We start from the raw sequence: 17,343 nt of genomic DNA, 5'->3' as shown, positions 1-17,343 counted from the left end.
ACTTCTAGAATCGCCCCTGCCGTTTCGTAATTATAGGAGACAGTCAAATAAAAACGAGACAGATGGAAAAAGGTAAATTATACATTTGAAAAGTAATCTTAATTGTTAATACATTATCCTACTCTGACACAAGATAGTCAGTGCCTTAAGAGAAAAATGTTTTCGGTTGTCTGCAGAGTCACCATTGTACCGAGGCGTGCATTTCTTCGTCCTAAGCAAATCGACGGACTCGAATGTCTCTTCAGAGCTCCAAAAATATGGAAATGGCGTGTGGAAAGATCGAGATTATATAGAGGATGTGTAATGGCTTCCCCGCGAAATTTCTGCAGCGTACTCGAAAAAACCTCCGCAGCATGTGGGCGCGCCTGAGTACAATCACGGTTCCGTAGGCAACCGCAAACATTTCTGCATGAAAGCAACGACTGCTTTGTCTCACCGTGGGATAAATATATTGACATCTACGGCGATTGCTTTTGAAACAATTAACAGTTTATTTACTTTTTCCCCATGTGTCCGTTTTCATTTGACTGCCCCTTATGCAAAGCATGTGTGTAGGAGATTCAGTGCATCTCTGACGGTTGCTTGACATGCACTAGTATAAAAGTAGCTTGCCACTCGACGACCGGTGTAGAAAGCACCGCTGGACCGCCGTTTTCTGTAAGGAGACGCGCTACCGTTAAACACACGCGCAGGCATGTCCAGTAGTGCCAGCCAGACAGCGGTAGAGCATTCCGCCATGACCGGCAGTCCTGCGACAGGCGAACATTTCCTGCGACACGCCAGAGGTCTCTGCCAGCGCTCGCCTGTCACGTGGGCCGACGCGACGTGCTTACCTCTGCCTCACCACACACCGTTATGACACTGCATGCGACATGTGAGCCTTTGGGCATTGTCCGAAATCCATGCCGAGGAGACATTGACACTGCCGAGCAGACAAGAAGTCCGCCTCCGCAACTTAGTGCTCAGCGCGACTGACAGTCATGTAGGGGTATCCAAACCAGATCGGAGATATAATGCGCTCGGGGACTGGATGTTGTGTAGTCCACATCATCATTTCAGGATCAACAACGAGCATGTCACCGAAGTTGCGACAAATAAAAAGACTTGCGCTAGACTGTTCAACAACCCCAGATGGGGCCTCCCGGCGAATAATTCCATATATCATTTCATTGCTAGTGGCAAGAGCGAGGAATGGCAAGAATACCTTCACGGCAGTTAAGCACACAGTGGAAAACTTGAAAATCTTAGTTCATTAGCTTAAGAAAGAACCAAATGTACGAAGTAATATTTTCATAGCGTTTCGACTCGTAATATGCCATCATCGTGAACATATTTTCTACATCTAGTTTAAACCCTGTAGCAGTTGTTTCAATCCTGCTGTTTAATTTCAACATTTTACATCTAAGAGCAGTTCACGTAAAATTTAAAATAATGTAAAGAAAATGCTCTGCAAGAAGGACTAAAAACAATTTATGTTGTCTTTAAAAAAAAAATATATGTTTCTGCGGACACAAAATATTTAGGCCGGCCGCTGTGACCGAGCGGTTCTAGGCTCTTCAGTCCGGAACCACGCGGTTGCTACGGTCTCCGGTTCGAATCCTGCCTCGGGCATGAATGTGTGTGACGTCCTTAGGTTAGTTAGGTTTACGTAGTTCTAAGTCTAGGGGACTGATGACCTCAGATGTTAAGTCCCATAGTGCTTACAAGGGAACCTCCCCATCGCACCCCCCTCAGATTTAGTTATAAGTTGGCACAGTGGATAGGCCTTGAAAAACTGAACACACATCAATCGAGAAAACAGGAAGAAGTTGTGTGGAACTATGAAAAATGAGCAAAATATATAAACTGAGTAGTCCATGTGGAAGATAAGCAACATCAAGGTTAATATTAGTACAGGAACGTCGTGGTCCCGTGGTTAGTGTGAGCAGCTGCGGAGCGAGAGGTCCTTGGTTCAAGTCTTCTCTCGATTGAAAAGTTTAATATTTTATTTTCAATTTATGTGACAAACTATTATGTTTTCATCAGTTTTTTGGGAGTGATTATCACATCCACAAGAAAACCTAAATCGGGCAAGGTAGAAGAATCTTTTTACCCATTCGCCAAGTGTACAAGTTAGGTGAGTCGACAACAAATTCCTGTCATGTGACGCACATGCCGTCACCAGTGTCGTATAGAATATATCAGACGTGTTTTTCTGTGGAGGAATCGGTTGACCTATGACCTTGCGATCAAATGTTTTCGGTTCCCATTGGAGAGGCACGTCCTTTCGTCTACTAATCGCACGGTTTTGCGGTGCGGTCGCAAAACACAGACACTAAACTTCTTACAGTGAACAGTGACGTCAATGAACGAACGGACAGATCATAACTTTGCGAAAATAAAGAAGGTAAATTTTTCACTCGAAGGAAGTCTTGAACCAAGGACCTCTCGCTCCGTGGCAGCTCACGCTAACCACGGGACCACGGTGCTACTGCCCATATGCTTTCCTTTATGCTGCCTATATTGCACATGAACTACTCAGTTTGTATATTTTGTTTATTTTTTCATAGTTCCACACAACTTCTTCCTGTTTTCTCGATTGATCTTTGTTCAGTTTTTCAAGGTCTATCCACTGAGCCAACTTCTAACTAAATCTGAGGGGGGTGCGATGGGGAGGTTCCCTTGTTAGAGCCATTTGAACCATTTTTTGACACAAAATGTTTACTCGTTTAATCAGCTTTATCATAATATTGCATTATTATTAATTCCTTGTTCAGTGCTAATAATTTGAACAGTATACTGATAATAGTTAAGTTATGGATCCACATTTGTAAAACATTGTTATTGTTGAATTTCAGTTGAATAAAAGTTTTCCTAGGTCGGTAGTTGCCTTCTCGAACCCGATTTTAGTCTTGTTTCACAGGTGTGTCATCGTCATGTTCGTCAGAAAAGCACAAAAATTACGAAACGCGTGTAAGTGAAACTATTACAGTCGCCACTTCATTTAGAAAACTAGGAAGTAGCTTCCCCAGTACCGGAGGACCTCGCAGTATCGACGTATAGTGCTACATCCAGTGCTTCAGGCGTCAGTTCATAGCGGTAATGGGGGGAAGGAAGGGGGAGTCGGACTTAACTTGCAGGCGAAAGTGTGATCATCAGAGAGGGATCGGAAAATGGTGGTGGAGGACATAGTCCGCAATCTTTTCGAGAGAAACATCCCTGAATTCCCTTTAATTTGCCACTTTTCCCGGAATGCAAACCCTCTCTCGTACTGGTTATATTGGAGTGTTACCATTATTTACCACTCAGCTCTTCCGCCTATTTTCGAATCTGAAGCCACTACTTCACTAAGTTCGTCAGTGGACAATATTATGTGCGCATGACTCTCGATAAAAGGTACGAAAGGAAAACCAAGATGAGGAGTACGCATTAGTCAGCAAGGTAATCAGCTGATGGAATAAGACTGTTGGAAAAAACATTTTAAGTTACAAAGGAAATAAACCTAAAATACGACTGCTTGAAAATTACACACAAGAATGCAGCAGAAAGAAGTCATTGTTTGATGAAACTCTCTCTCTCTCTCTCTCTCTCTCTCTCTCTCTCTCTCTCTGTGTGTGTGTGTGTGTGTGTGTGTGTGTGTGTGTGTGTGTGTGTGTGCGCGCTTTTTTCTATGTATTATTATTATAATTATTTTAATTCTAAGACAAGGAAATGATATCTTTTCGGACCCCCTCTACTGTATACATTTTAATTAACACAATTAGGACAGATAATTTCACCTAGTAAAAATTGAACAAATCGTTCGTTTCATTAACATAAATATCGCTGTTCATTTTCTTGTAATACATTGTTTTTGCTCACGATAAGTTGGCTCGGAGATAAATGAATACCTTTCAACTAGTGCCGATTTTCTCCGCTTGTGGCATCACCATTAACATCAAGTTACTGTGAAAAAATAGCATTAAATCATTCTATTTCAGGAAAAAACTTAAACCTTGTAGAAACTGTTGCATTTCTACTGTTTAATTTCTCCACTTTACATCTAAAATCTGTTGAAATAAAATTTAAAATAGTGTTAAAAATTCAGTGTTAATAATTTGAGGGGTATACTGGTAATGATTAAAGTTGCATCCACGTTAGCAAAATCTTTAATTCTTGTATTTCAAATTTTTAAATGAAATCATTCCTCTTCAGTCTGTTAAAACATTATTTATTGCTATTTCAATTTCACCACGTGGTCATTTTCAAACATTCTGAAAGCGATCAGTCGTCAAATATAATACACGCAAATATGAAATTGACAATGTTGAAAATGAGAATTTCGAAGTTACTTAGCGTGGGATGTTGTAACATACGCAGTACAGTAATCTAAGATTGCGACATGCTGTGTAAAAGCGTGGAGCACACGGTAAAACTAGTGACTAAGCGGGCGACTAAAGCCAAGTCAGGTAACATTGAAAACTCTTTAGAAATTCTCCATAGAATCGGAAAAGGAAGACAGCGTGACTAATTAGAAGAGACCGAAATTTGCAGTGCATTTAGAGACCAGTCAAAACGTATTTTGAATGACCAGACAGACCTTAAAAACATGAAATTCCCGGACTGCTTCAGGAGCTTCTTATAATCTAGTGTTTTTTGATATGATTAACTTTAGTCATTTTAATCCTTGTAAATATCCTAGACCATGGTACGCTTAATATTACTTAACATTTGTTTATTTCCTATATTTGTGTATTACTTGGACTTGTTTTACCTTTGTAGAACGCTGCTTTCATCTATATCTGACTTTTTAGGCCCTCTGCTGTACTTGTATTTTGGGCGTATTGTTTTATCGTCACTTGATAATCACTTCAGCTTCTTACCTACTTTGAATCTACATTCTCAGTACCAGTTGCGGATTCCGCTTTTATTTAACACATATTTCTGCTACTTTTCTCCTTTTGCGCACATATTCATAAACCACATGATATCGACTCCATATATTAGAATATTTCCATTCCATAGCTCATATTTACGTCTTTGCCGCTTTTCTGATACATTTACCATGCCTAATACATGAGGTTTATCATTATTTCACCAGCTTTCTAAGGTGTATAGTATATGGAACAGCAGATAAACTCACACGACCGCATGTAACTGCTATTACACAATATGTCACAGCTTTATATTATTGATTAGGTTAGAATATCCCACGTAAGTAGCTTTGAAATTTTCATTTTCAACGTTTATCAATTTCATATTTATGTATATTATATCTGACAACTGACTGCTTTCAGAATATCTGAAAATGAGCACGTGTCGGAAAAGCAGTCGCAGTAAATAAGGTTACAACAGCTTAAGCAGAATGATATCATTTAAAAATTTCACGAAGGCTGTGGACCGAGCCGTAATCAGATTTCTTGTATTTGAGTTGAATAAAAGTTTTAGTAGGCCCTTAGTTGCCCTCTCGAAGTTGATTTTAGTCCTCTCAGTAAGGAATAGTTTTTCCCCAGTACTGCATTCAAACGCTGGTCTGCTTACTAAATTACTGGTTAACACTTGGAGCAGATCTCGTCGTTTAGGTATTTATGGACGATAATAGGAAGGGTTGCCAACGGCCGTGCCGCAGTGGTAGCACCGGTTCCCATCAGATCACCGAAATTAAGCACTGTCGGGCTGGCTAGCACTTGGGTGGATGACCATCCGGTCTGCCGAGCGCTGTTGGCAGCCAGGGTGCACTCAGTCCTTGTGAGGCAAACTGAAGATCTATTTGACTGAGAAGTAGTGGCTCCCGTCTCGTAAACTGACGTACGGCCGAGAGAGCGTTGTGCTGACCACATGCCCCTCCATATCCGCATCCGATGCCGCCTTTGGGCTGAAGACGACGCGGTGGCCGGTCGGTATCGTTGGGCCTCCATGGCCTGTTCGGACTGAGTTAAGTTAGTTAATAGGAAGGGTTAAGAAATCGTACGAAATCGTAAAGTTATCGGCAGGGAAGACGTTGGCGTGCTGGCAGCGTTCTTGGAAAGTTGGGTGCGTCTGCAAAGGAGATCGCATACAAGCTGCTGGTGTGAGCAGCTCTGGAGTGTGTATGAAGCAGGCGCGATACCAAAAATCAGAGGTGGGCCGCTGGGATCGAACTAGTTGGTATTACATATATATTGGTGTGACACAGATTTCCTACATTTTATACGGGGCTCTTTGTAACAGTGACTTTTCCATAGATTACAAGGAGACCATACGGAAATCGCATTTTTGTAGTTTTTGGTTTTTATGGCACGTGAAATTCAGAACTCAGATATTAATCACCAAAGGCAGTTCCACAGAACTCTCAAACATACGTGAGAAAATATACTTTGAAGTTTTCCGAGGAACTTTAATTCACAGAAATGAATACGTCGTTTCAGACGAGCAACATGGCTCCCTCGGTAGCGTCGGGGGACGCTCATGGACTAATCAACGGAGCACTGGTTCAAATCTCGCTAAGGTCCTTATTTTTTGGTTTAATGTTTTTGGTTCAGTTCGAATACATACATAACTGAAATATAAAATTCATCAATCACAGGCTAATTAACACATGTCTCAACCTACTTTTTTATCAAATGTACCTACGTGTTCTTATTTCTAATTACGTACTGCATGCAAAATTCCAATTATCATAGCAAATATAAATTCTTAATTATTGATATGTTATTAAAGATCGTTAATTGAGGTTGCTTAAATCTAAAAAATTATAAATTCATTAACAACCTTTTATAAAATGTCGATAATTACGAGTATATATTGGCAACGAAAACTGGAACTGTGCTTGTAATATCTCATTACAGACAAGAGGACGTTAATTTTTCGTGAAAATGATTGAACTTATGTTACCATCGATCCACTAATCACGCGACTGCCAGTCTCCGATGCCACCTAGTGAACCATGCGTCCTGTGTTTGAAAATCGGCTTCATTTTAATTAATTAATGTTACTTGGTAAACTTCAATTTCGATTTTCTCGAGAATATTGAGAACTGCGCCAAACTGCTTTGGCTCACTGGTATTTGAGTTCTGAACACGCATCATGAATATACACTCCTGGAAATGGAAAACAGAACACATTGACACCGGTGTGTCAGACCCACCATACTTGCTCCGGACACTGCGAGAGGGCTGTACAAGCAATGATCACACGCACGGCACAGCGGACACACCAGGAACCGCGGTGTTGGCCGTCGAATGGCGCTAGCTGCGCAGCATTTGTGCACCGCCGCCGTCAGTGTCAGCCAGTTTGCCGTGGCATACGGAGCTCCATCGCAGTCTTTAACACTGGTAGCATGCCGCGACAGCGTGGACGTGAACCGTATGTGCAGTTGACGGACTTTGAGCGAGGGCGTATAGTGGGCATGCGGGAGGCCGGGTGGACGTACCGCCGAATTGCTCAACACGTGGGGCGTGAGGTCTCCACAGTACAACGATGTTGTCGCCAGTGGTCGGCGGAAGGTGCACGTGTCCGTCGACCTGGGACCGGACCGCAGCAACGCACGGATGCACGCCAAGACCGTAGGATCCTACGCAGTGCCGTAGGGGACCGCACCGCCACTTCCCAGCAAATTAGGGACACTGTTGCTCCTGGGGTATCGGCGAGGACCATTCGCAACCGTCTCCATGAAGCTGGGCTACGGTCCCGCACACCGTTAGGCCGTCTTCCGCTCAAGCCCCAACATAGTGCAGCCCGCCTCCAGTGGTGTCGCGACAGGCGTGAATGGAGGGACGAATGGAGACGTGTCGTCTTCAGCGATGAGAGTCGCCTCTGCCTTGGTGCCAATGATGGTCGTATGCGTGTTTGGCGCCGTGCAGGTGAGCGCCACAATCAGGACTGCATACGACCGAGGCACACAGGGCCAACACCCGGCATCATGGTGTGGGGAGCGATCTCCTACACTGGCCGTACACCACTGGTGATCGTCGAGGGGACACTGAATAGTGCACGGTACATCCAAACCGTCATCGAACCCATCGTTCTACCATTCCTAGACCGGCAAGGGAACTTGCTGTTCCAACAGGACAATGCACGTCCGCATGTATCCCGTGCCACCCAACGTGCTCCAGAAGGTGTAAGTCAACTACCCTGGCCAGCAAGATCTCCGGATCTGTCCCCCATTGAGCATGTTTGGGACTGGATGAAGCGTCGTCTCACGCGGTCTGCACGTCCAGCACGAACGCTGGTCCAACTGAGGCGCCAGGTGGAAATGGCATGGCAAGCCGTTCCACAGGACTACATCCAGCATCTCTACGATCGTCTCCATGGGAGAATAGCAGCCTGCATTGCTGCGAAAGGTGGATATACACTGTACTAGTGCCGACATTGTGCATGCTCTGTTGCCTGTGTCTATGTGCCTGTGGTTCTGTCAGTGTGATCATGTGATGTATCTGACCCCAGGAATGTGTCAATAAAGTTTCCCCTTCCTGGAACAATGAATTCACGGTGTTCTTATTTCAATTTCCAGGAGTGTAAAAGATTACCAACATCCAATTGCTGGGTGGTCTCCTTGTTAGTAAGCGACTGGAGTTAGCCAATATTGACACGAATCACTATACAGAGACTAGCCGAGAATATTTATACAGGGTAAACCAGACGACGACACGGCAGCCGGTGTATATCACTTGGGCATACAAGACCTGGCGAGGAGCTCAAAATAAAAAAAAGGAAAAACAAACCTCCACCGATAACCTACCACATGTTAGATAGTATGGACCAAAACTAGAAAAAAGTGTAGTAAACATAATTTCTAAAATATATACCTTGCGACCTATGAAACTTGTTCGTCTTCGATACTACGAAGGACATGTCTTTTACTGAAGCTCTTTGATTATCGTATTTTGGGAGGAGGTGGTATGGAGCAAAACACGAAAAAATTGTCCAGTAAACATGGGCTCTAAAATAGCTAAAGAGCTATGAGAATTCGTTCAGTAGCAAATATATCTGTCACAGTCGCGACGATGAACAAGTGTTCATGTTAATGTATGCACTTTAGATCGAATTTTTACTACATATATCTTTATTGTTTTGCACCATATTACAACCTCTCAAGAAATTGAAAGCAAAGAGCTTCAGTAGAAGAGATGTGTCTCACAGTAGCAAAGACGAAACATGTCTTGAGTTATGCATTTTAGACCCCAAGTTTACTAAACCTTTTTTTCTTATTTTAGTCCATACTTCTACTTTTGAATGTTTGCTGGTGGAGTTCTATCTATTAGTGAAGGTGCGGTATCACCGTTAGACCTACTTACATGACAAATTACATGTTTACATTTAACCTACGAAAGAATGCTACACAAGATGGGGAAATGAAGGAAGATATGAAAACCAGGTGACGGAAGTTTCATTTATTAAAAAGAATTTATTTGCGTCAAACATTTATCTTCATCTGAGGCAGCTGAAGAATTTTCTAGAACAGCGCAGTAGAGTATGGAAGCTAAATACGGACCATGTGAAAACTGGAAAATAAGAAACAGTAGGCCTTAAAACTATATTTCAAGATGGTGGTGCTCCGCAGATCATAAATATTTGAGAAACATCGTGATTTACCGCCAAGAGCTCCTGACAAAAAATTCTTTACTGAACAACCGTATGCAGTCAACGGACCATCATCAGGTTCTTAAAATATTGCATCATACTAGGCGATATAAAACTCATGGTGTCAAATAATATAAAATCCATGAAATCGCACACTACTGTCAAATAGTAATATATATTGTACATCGTCGATCACAAAAATGTATCAGACTGCATATTAATGTTACAACCGAAGGTTTTCTACATACCAGTTATTACACTATCATATTATTTGACGCCACTAATTTTGTATTGTCTAGTGTGATGATGGCCCGTGAGTCGGAACTGTTGTTCAGTAAAGAAATTTGTATCAACAGGTCTTGGCGGAAAATCATTACATCTTCAGTTAAGATGTTGCAGATAGAAGCAAACAAATATATTGATGATAAGATAAAAGCTAAAGTAGTGAAATATAAAACGAACGGGCTTCTATAGAAGTCTGTAGTAACTATTACGTGATTAAAAGGACGTCATAAGGTTTTAGAAAATAAGCAACAGCTTGTGAATGAAAGCGATTGTAATAATTAACTCGAGCAACTCAATCATCACCGACATCGTTTTTGAGGATGTGTCACTTTTCACAATCAAGGAAGTTCCAACGCCTGTAAAATGAAACTTCATATCTCAGAATATTTCTGAGTTTTTTGACTTCGGAGAGGATACAGCAGATCAAAATCTGGAAATTAGTACAGAATAGAGTCATTTGTGAATAAGTTTTCCTAGAAACTGCGTTGCAGAATGTCTGATACACTGGTAATACATCGTCCAATGAAATACCGCGATATGCTTCGCTTCAACAATGAGTACGTAGAAGAAACTTTCAGATCTGCTGATCTTTCTTTAAGTGAAATCAAGGCAAAGCATTCTTACTAACCTATTTTTCTTTCGCTGACATTCAAGAAGTACAACAGCGAAATTCACCGAGACGATGGCGCGATCATCTGATGTCGAAATTCGGCCTCACCCAACGTTGTCACGTTCCGCCTTGTGGAATTTCTGTCGTGTTCCCACAGCGACGTAACGGTTGCTTCGGTGCCGAGGGAACGCCCAATCTTGTTTATCATGGACACAGACTTTCACGGAGCGAGTCGATGCCAATGGGAAGTTTCGCTCGTTGGAAGCTCAGCGGTCAACTGCCACAGGAAGTGGACTGTATTCGAAAATGAATATGAGAACTTATTTTCTATTTCGAGATTAAAATTACATTTCTAGAAAGACTACTACTTTTATAGTCTGCTACTATTTTTCACACAAATTTTTCGACGTCTTTTCTCATTGTGATTTCAAAGAAAGTGATGCTTTTTCGAAACACCCCCCACACTCCACCGCTCTTACATTCCTGTGGCATGGGAAAGACGACTCGTTAAATAATAGTTCTTCTCCATATCGGAACGGCGGTCGACAAATGTTAGGACGCTGGCTTGCTACTCATATTGATGAAATTATTTTATCTTGAAAGTGCTCTTCAGATCGGTAACTACGCACCATATTATGCACGTTTCTTATAAGTTTACTAAATGCCGCTAGCCACGAGAGGCATGTTGTCTCGTAAGTCTAAGACGATAATTTTGTCAAGAAAGTCCAATGAGACGAACGCTCATTACCTTAAAGATATGCCATTCCTGCGAGCACGTGTTCTACAAGCAGTGCCTCCCTCTGACCTATCGTGACGATATGAAAAAAACCTCTTTGGTAGCTGCTCTGCCTGCAGCTAATAAGAGGTTTAATCTTACTCGAAACGATCATTCAAATAAACTGCTTAGCTTCCTGTAGAAAGTTGTGTAACATCTTAGCCCTTATTCATGTTGTCCAAAAGTATCGTTGTATCTATAGGAAGGGGTCTTTGTAATTGTATTTTTGCCTATTTTCTCCTGCCCGGATTTTACGTCTATACATATTATAAATTCAGATTCCACGTTGTTATTCTAATCTCTCCACACATTCCTTGTTGTAACCAGACGAAACTAAAATCGTCCAGAACTGTGGGTTTTTTGATTGCTTTGGGAGATGGCACGTATGAACTCCAATATATGAAATTTTAGTTCACTTTATCAAACACCGTGGAGGACCCATGTACTGAGCATAAACGGTACACACGATTACAGCAGCCAAGTAGATCTGCTATTGCCGAACATTGCTTGGATACTGGTCACCCCATGTTATATAATAACACCGAGATATTGGCATGCACGTCCAGCTGTTGGGACAGTGTTATTAGGGAGGCAGTTGAGATTAAATTAGCGAGCAAACTCGTTAACAGGGATGGAGGTTTCTGTTTAAATTCTGTTTGGAATCCGGCTCTCTCCCTTGTCAAAAAACGGAGGGACAGAGTCAATGCTACCTCACCTGCGAATTCATAGTCTCACTAATGATAGCTCTGACTTTGGTCATCTTTGGTGGCACTAGTGTTCAGTGTGTGTGTTATCTTTCCTGCTTCAGTCCGAGAACCGAGGTTTTAAATTGCATGTACGCCGCCTGTCCGTTGCAGTTCGCCTTGAAAATGGCGGGGTGTTCTCCCGCCGAAATATCGGCGGTCGCTGAAAGTGTTACCTGGCTGAATTCCCGGAAGTTATTTGAAATTTATTCTTTATGTCTGGATTTTTGCAGCCCTCTGCCGCTAGAGGGCTCCGAATTCTAGCATGTAACATGGCGGATTGTATTAAGTATATCGGTACCTGAGAACCAGTGTGTTGTAATCAAGTTTCAAAATCGAAGAGTTGTCCACACTTGGAGTAGCTCTCTCCTCCAGCATGACAAAGCCAGACCACACACGAGCGCTGCGACATCTGCAACAATCTGTCGCCTTCGATTCACTCCATACAGTCCCGATTTCGCTCAATCCGATTTTCATCTGGTTTCAAAACTTAAAGAAGAACATTCGAGTACTTCACTTTGACAGTGATGAAGCGGTGCAAGTACAGCTGATGTGGTTCCGTCGTCAAAGTCAAACATTCCATAGTGACGGTATGAACAAATTCTATTTGAGAGAATGTTAATAACGTTTGTTTTATTTAAAATCTTTAAAAGTTTTCACGTAGAAAATCCGGAGGCATTTCTTTCAGCACGTCCTCGGAGAACAGAAAATAAAAATTAGCAGCCAGAAGATCCTTATTAACATTCCGTGCGCCATTCGATAAGAGCGGAACCGTTGCAGTATTACTTTAATGTCCGTCTGTGTGTTTGCCCGTTTGTTAAGACCTCTTTTTCTCAGGACTGGGTCGAGACATCAAATTGAAATTTATATCAAATAACTAACGTCTGCGGACTCTTGGCAATGTAAAAATATTTAAGTTTCTAAGTGAATAGAGTCAAAAGATATATATATTTTTTAAATTCATTGTATTATAATGTAGCCGTGCTGTTAACCTAAGCTGTAAACATTACTCATATTTCTGCTACAATTCTGAAGCATGTTTTCCCACCTGCATTCGCTGTAATCATGATTATGGATGTTGGAAAATGGTCACTGACCGGAACCCGACTGCTTTTAAAGAATGCTTTCAATAGCAGATTACGGCGTCACGTGATATTTTTTCTACAGCTATAAAGTGTATTTAGGACCTGTAAACATAGCACACTGAACTCGTATTCCGGAGGGCGGCCATCTGTATCGGATTTTCCTTGTTTTCTGTAAACTGCTTATGGCAAATGCCGGGGTAATTCCATTGAAAAGGTACGGCCGATTTCCTTCCGCACCTTTCCCCGTTCCCCGCCTGTGCTTCACCCGTAATGTCCGTTCATCGACGGGATTTTACACCATAACCGTCCTTCCTGGAAACGTCAGCACACGCCTTTCTCGGCCTGGCTCGCCGTGACATTCAGCGGATCGGGATTTGCCACCTGGGTAAGCTTTATCAACGCCTGGCCAACAGGCGGCTACGGACTGAACGGCCAGAGTTTACTTCCGCTCTGGTCTCTGCTGAGAAAGAGTCCGGCTGGCGCCGTATCGGCCGGTCCTGTGGCACGGCGACACTTTCCCCGGCCCTCCGATCTGATCGCTATCTGCGAGACGAGTGGTGTCCGGTGACACCGGGGCCATTAGCAAGCCGCTCTGTTTGGAAGAAAGGGAAAGCGCCGCTTTCGTCGGTTCACCGGCTCGAAAGCGAGAAAGAAGCTGGTGCAACATTCGCGGCGGTCATAGGGTGAGATAACACCTCTTCCTTGGATTGTATTCAACGTCTTCTTCCGCAGAGAACCCGCTTCTACACAAAGTGTGGCGGTATACCGTCCGCCGACTGCCAGGAACAATGGCATTAAGGAATGCGTAATGAGTGCGCAGATGCCAGCTAATCCTACACTCCTGGAAATGGAAAAAAGAACACATTGACACCGGTGTGTCAGACCCACCATACTTGCTCCGGACACTGCGAGAGGGCTGTACAAGCAATGATCACACGCACGGCACAGCGGACACACCAGGAACCGCGGTGTTGGCCGTCGAATGGCGCTAGCTGCGCAGCATTTGTGCACCGCCGCCGTCAGTGTCAGCCAGTTTGCCGTGGCATACGGAGCTCCATCGCAGTCTTTAACACTGGTAGCATGCCGCGACAGCGTGGACGTGAACCGTATGTGCAGCTGACGGACTTTGAGCGAGGGCGTATAGTGTGCATGCGGGAGGCCGGGTGGACGTACCGCCGAATTGCTCAACACGTGGGGCGTGAGGTCCCCACAGTACATCGATGTTGTCGCCAGTGGTCGGCGGAAGGTGCACGTGCCCGTCGACCTGGGACCGGACCGCAGCGACGCACGGATGCACGCCAAGACCGTAGGATCCTACGCAGTGCCGTAGGGGACCGCAGCGCCACTTCCCAGCAAATTAGGGACACTGTTGCTCCTGGGGTATCGGCGAGGACCATTCGCAACCGTCTCCATGAAGCTGGGCTACGGTCCCGCACACCGTTAGGCCGTCTTCCGCTCACGCCCCAACATCGTGCAGCCCGCCTCCAGTGGTGTCAAAAAATGGCTCTGAGCACTATGGGACTCAACTGCTGAGGTCATTAGTCCCCTAGAACTTAGAACTAGTTAAACCTAACTAACCTAAGGACATCACACACATCCATGCCCGAGGCAGGATTCGAACCTGCGACCGTAGCGGTCTCGCGGTTCCAGACTGCAGCGCCAGAACCGCGCGTCCAGTGGTGTCGCGACAGGCGTGAATGGAGGGACGAATGGAGACGTGTCGTCTTCAGCGATGAGAGTCGCTTCTGCCTTGGTGCCAATGATGGTCGTATGCGTGTTTGGCGCCGTGCAGGTGAGCGCCACAATCAGGACTGCATACGACCGAGGCACACAGGGCCAACACCCGGCATCATGGTGTGGGGAGCGATCTCCTACACTGGCCGTACACCACTGGTGATCGTCGAGGGGACACTGAATAGTGCACGGTACATCCAAACCGTCATCGAACCCATCGTTCTACCATTCCTAGACCGGCAAGGGAACTTGCTGTTCCAACAGGACAATGCACGTCCGCATGTATCCCGTGCCACCCAACGTGCTCTAGAAGGTGTAAGTCAACTACCCTGGCCAGCAAGATATCCGGATCTGTCCCCCATTGAGCATGTTTGGGACTGGATGAAGCGTCGTCTCACGCGGTCTGCACGTCCAGCACGAACGCTGGACCAACTGAGGCGCCAGGTGGAAATGGCATGGCAAGCCGTTCCACAGGACTACATCCAGCATCTCTACGATCGTCTCCATGGGAGAATAGCAGCCTGCATTGCTGCGAAAGGTGGATATACACTGTACTAGTGCCGACATTGTGCATGCTCTGTTGCCTGTGTCTATGTGCCTGTGGGTCTGTCAGTGTGATTATGTGATGTATCTGACCCCAGGAATGTGTCAATAAAGTTTCCCCTTCTTGGGACAATGAATTCACGGTGTTCTTATTTCAATTTCCAGGAGTGTAGTTTCGATTTTTATCTTCTTTTGTACTTTTATGTTCCTTTCTTTAAGGCGAACGATATTACGAAATGCTTAAAGACGAGGACAACAAGATCGTTTCTAAACTTCGACTATAATCTTTAAACAGTACCTGTCACATGACCTATCTTGGGAAGATCGACTGAAGGAAAGGTAAAGCTCCGTTTATATCATCTGTAGATTAAGAGAAAGATTTTTACAAGGTTGACTGGAATACAGTTTTTTAATTTCTGAATGTAGCAGGCACTGGATGATTACCTACACAGCAGAATGCAGTTATAAGAGTTGAAGGTCTTGATGGAAAGCTGTCAGTGGCTGCCAGTTATCATCTGTTAAAGTTCTACAGTACTGTAAATACCACATTAAAATTAAGCCATTGCTGTTCGAACGGCAGCCGGAAATCGCACTAAAATTACGCCATTTCTTTTTGAATGTATGCTGGTATGCAAATAAACTGGACGAAAACATATTTTGTAGCACTCTCTCTCTGCAACGAGAAACCAGTGTCTAATTCTGAACTGATGGTCATCAGCATTATGGTCAACTCAGAGAAGGGACACAGCACTCTGCTTTCGACGGGGCATGTTCTGATGTGACGTCACGCCTTCCGGCACTACGAGTGCTCTGTTGCTCACAGCACCAGGTCAGTATTTTTCTTGGAAATAAATTATAACATATTGTGAAAGCGTAGAGCACGAGGGCTTTTTGAGGGGTGCTTGGTGAAATGGCTCTCTGTGCGAGTGTTGCCATCGTGGTAGCTCATGGTGTTTGTTCAGAGGGCTGGCAGTTCTCAAACAAAATAAAAAATCTGAAGCATTCAATGAGAAGTTTTAAGGAGTGTCATGCGACGTCCGCCCATACCAAACGGCGAGAACAATAGCGATCAAAATGAAGGAAATTCAAGAAAAAGTGGCCTTGGCTCGATTCCTGCTGCTACTAACAATTTTTTTCTTTCATTTTATTCCTCGTAATGTTAAAAGATGAATTATAAAATTGAAATAGGTTTAAACACATCCTTTTATGTACATACAAATAAAATATTCAATTTAGTTACGATTGCTGCACTTGTAAGTCAAAAGGCTAAAGTCACCACATTGTAGCACACCGATAAAATGTAGCAAGAGCCACCACTACAAACTGTAGTTTAGAAGAGAGCAGAACAGATTTGTAGACTATGCCTGATGTTACTCAATCTGTACACTGAGCAAGCAGTGATAGCAACCAAGGAGAATTTGAAGAGGGAATTAACGACAGGGAGAAGAAATTAAAACTATGAACTCTGCAGATGACAATTCTATCGTAGATGCCAAAAACCGTGGAAGAGCAATTGAGTGTAATGGCTAGTGTCTTGGAGAAGTTATATGACGAATATCAAGAAAAGAAATAATACGATAATGTAGTGTAGAGGAATTAAATCAGGTGATTCTGGAGGAATTAGTTTAGGGAGTGAGACACTAAAAGTGGTCGATGACTTTTGCTATTTGGACAGCAAAATAACTGATATTTCCCGAAGCAGAGACGATATAAAATTCAGACTAGGAATAGCAAGAAAAGCTTTTCTGGAAAAGAGGAATCTGTTAACAGTTGAGACAAGAAGAGCATAGTACCTTTCGAAATGTGATGCTAAGAAAGAACGTTAAAGGCCAGAAGACGCGCCGAATATAATTGAGGAGAAGAAATTTATAATACAACTTGTGTAAAAGGAAGCATCGGTTGATAAGAGACGTCATGAGGCGTCAAGGACTCGACACTTTGGTAGTTGAGGGAAATGTGGGAGGTAAAAACTGTAGAAAGGAGCAAAACTCGGCTATAGTAAGCAGGTTCAAACAAAGGTAGGATGCAATAGTTCTGCAGACATGAGGT

General features: G+C 43.6%; 1 protein-coding gene and 1 pseudogene across 1 annotated transcript in view; one reads left to right on the top strand and one right to left on the bottom strand.

Moving 5' to 3' along the window:
* The window catches only part of LOC126467286 (atrial natriuretic peptide-converting enzyme), a 264,050-nt gene that overhangs the window by 111,515 nt on the left and 135,192 nt on the right, over positions 1-17,343 (bottom strand). The window lies entirely within an intron of this gene.
* On the top strand, positions 5,569-5,685 carry LOC126424784 (5S ribosomal RNA; annotated as a pseudogene).

This window comes from Schistocerca serialis, chromosome 1 (genome assembly GCF_023864345.2).
Source record: "Schistocerca serialis cubense isolate TAMUIC-IGC-003099 chromosome 1, iqSchSeri2.2, whole genome shotgun sequence".
Classification (NCBI taxonomy): domain Eukaryota; kingdom Metazoa; phylum Arthropoda; class Insecta; order Orthoptera; family Acrididae; genus Schistocerca; species Schistocerca serialis.
The sequence above is the reverse complement of the archived record's forward strand: the minus strand, read 5'-3'. Positions and strand labels throughout refer to the sequence as shown.